The sequence below is a fragment of the Sinocyclocheilus anshuiensis genome, unplaced genomic scaffold, assembly GCF_001515605.1.
Source record: "Sinocyclocheilus anshuiensis isolate Anshui unplaced genomic scaffold, SAMN03320099.WGS_v1.1 scaffold1015, whole genome shotgun sequence".
In the NCBI taxonomy this organism is placed as follows: Eukaryota; Metazoa; Chordata; class Actinopteri; order Cypriniformes; family Cyprinidae; genus Sinocyclocheilus; species Sinocyclocheilus anshuiensis.
In genome coordinates, this window is record NW_015546029.1 from 1421818 (window position 1) to 1424677 (window position 2860).

Sequence of the window (2860 nt, forward strand, 5' to 3'; positions counted from 1 at the left end):
TATATATATATAATGTGTGTATAAGCATGTGGGAAGGCATCGAAAATCCATGGTGTTTCTTATTTCTTGTCTCTGATAAATTAGATAGCATACCCGGTTAAAATTCATCACTCGCATATTCAGAGTTTTAAGACTAGTGGGATTGAAGTGAGGATTGAGCTAAAGGCTATGTAAATGTGGATTTGTCCTTTTTTTCTTGTTGACTGGATTTTTAATCTATTTTTTTTCTAGATTATTATTAAGTACCACTGCTGCAGTGAATCAGTGGCACTTTAAATGTTGAAGCCAACGGATACGTCTCGCACCCAGTGAAATATGAAGTTGGGTCTCAGTAGCCCATGTCCTTCTGAGGAGTCTTGTGGTGCCCTTGTCACAACGGCACTGACAAATGATCAGGCTCAAATAACAGCACACTGCTGCTGTCAGTTCCACAGAGACATGTAAACAAGATTTTGATGAAACTAAATTAAGCGTGTAAACGTTTCTCTCCAGAACCACAGCACACCAACACGCTATTCTACCTGTCACTGCTGTTGCCTCAATTTCACATTTCTTTTGCTTTGTCTATAACTTTTGAATTATGTAGCCAGAGAGTATGTGAGGCAGTGAACAGAATCAGGCTCACAGCACATAATGTATGTAGATGGGAAAATTGTGCCAATTTAAATCTTATGTTTGCGAACATAAAATAATAGATTTGTAATAGATTTATTAGATTATATAGATTCAATTTTAATTTTAGATAGCATTTTCTTTACAGTAACATGTTCATTCTTTTAAAAGCATATCATTGCATATTATTAAATAAGCAAAATATATTTTATATAATTACATCCTATTCAAATATCAAAGACTTAAAATGTCCACCCAAAAATGCGGTGACTTTATTTCTTCTGTGGAACACTAAAGAATATATTTCGAAGAAGAAGAAAAAAAACACAATTGGAGCCCACTGACTTCTACTGTAGGGACAATAGAACATTTGTCAAAACAGAAAGGAAGTCATACAGTTTTGGAATGACATGAGGGTGAGTAAATGCGATAAGTCATGTGTGGATAAGGTGAAGAGTTGGACAGCTTAACGAACACAATGAGAACAATAAGTTATTATTTAGTCAATAAAATTCAGATATTGAATCACATTAAAACTTAAAGATAAAGTCAGAAACTGGTGTTCAATAATGTTAAACACAACACCCTCTTTATTGCGTAGCTGCAATTACAGTTGATATTGCTGTCATATAAAATTTCCCATTATGTAAAGAGGTAAAATATAATTTTGTTGGTATGTTTTTGGTATTGTAAGGTCAAAATATGAATCATTGGACAAACAGCATTTCACATGATACAAAAAAAGTAAAGCAATGTATTAAAACATGCAATGTTTTTCAGAAGGCTTTAATGTATATTAACTTTCATGTTCGCTAAATGTATTCAGTGCAATGTATCCAAGTGATGTCAGTTCGTTAAGTTATGAGGAAGATATTTAGGTTCTACAGTTTTATTACCAAATACAAATCAATCTCAATTTCAGGTTTAGCTTAAAAAACAAAACATTGCAGCAAATGATCTGTTTGCAAAAGTCTGTAAATAACCTGTTCCTAATAGGTTAAAACAATTTCACTGTTGACCAAAGATCACTCCAAAGCATCAATGGTTGCCATTGTTGGTGAGGAAAAGCTGAGAGCGCATGAAAGACATGGGAAGCAATAAAACCACCCAAGGGCTCAGATTTCTTCCTCTTTATTCATATCTCCCTCTAAAGCAATTATCCATTTAGTTTGCTAATTTAGCTTTTCCTTTAAGTCTAGCATGAAGCAGGGGAAAATTAAGACCTCAAACGGAGAAAAAAAGACATCTTATCAGAATACATCAGCCTGCCATCATAACGGTAAGTGATGGTTATTACGCCAAGGTCATTTCACTGTTTATGCTATTTCACAATATTGTTAAGCAGCTCGTATTTTACATGTGACAAAACATCAGTCTGTATCTTTTCAGCAGAATCTTAAATTAAATAAATGAGGCCCTACCATAGCACTCCCCTACTGAGAGTGCAGGCTAAGATTGCCCCATCACTCTTTATTATTTCTCTACTTCACTCCTTGCTTTTATTCAGTTTATTAAAAGCTGGAAAGCTAAGTGTCTTTTATATATAAAATATATACAAACTTCATTTTATTAGACCACAAACCATAGTTTTACTGTTTGACAAGAAAATAAGTTGAAGTGGAAAAAGTCACATTGCTCAACTCATTGTAGAAGGCATTTGAAATGTCACTGTATCTGACCAAAGATATCCTTAACAGCATCAATGCAGCAACAGAGGCCGGATAGTTGGGCTAATGTAGGTCTAATGCAGCAAGCGGGAGCTTGTTTTTATTACTGTGCAGCCCAGTGTTTGTGCAATTTCTCGATTTTCTAAAGCCCACGTTGACAGGCCCACTCTTTGGGCCAAGCCCCAGCAGATGTCCAAACATCGGTTAATGTAACCAGCATGACCCGTGCACCCAGCACACAGAAGAAAAAAAAAACATGGTGGCCAAAGTAGAATAACTGGAATAGCCAATGATTTCACACATCTAGGAAACTGTTTAATGTAATGATGTGGTTTAACAGTTATAAACAAAGTACACCATCTTCAGCCCAGCGTAATGCTGAGAGGACTCCTTTATGTGACTTTCTCTGCAGGAAACATTGTGATGAATCACTTGACCTCTGACCCATAGGCAGTGAGGGAAGTGTGTGTGTGTGTGTGTGTGTGTGTGTGTGGGTTTCAGAGCCATTCAACCATGGTAAATGTATATCTCTTGTATATATCTTATATATAACAATATTACTATAACAATTAAAATAACTG

General features: G+C 35.4%; 1 long non-coding RNA gene across 1 annotated transcript in view; it reads left to right on the plus strand.

The window, feature by feature from the left end:
- LOC107698730 (uncharacterized) overlaps positions 1–1878 on the plus strand; it is a 34259-nt gene extending 32381 nt beyond the window's left edge. Inside the window, exon 3 of the long non-coding RNA XR_001635379.1 lies at positions 1812–1878. This is a non-coding gene — a long non-coding RNA (uncharacterized LOC107698730). The remainder of the gene's footprint in view (positions 1–1811) is intronic.
- The last annotated feature ends 982 nt before the right edge of the window (positions 1879–2860 follow it).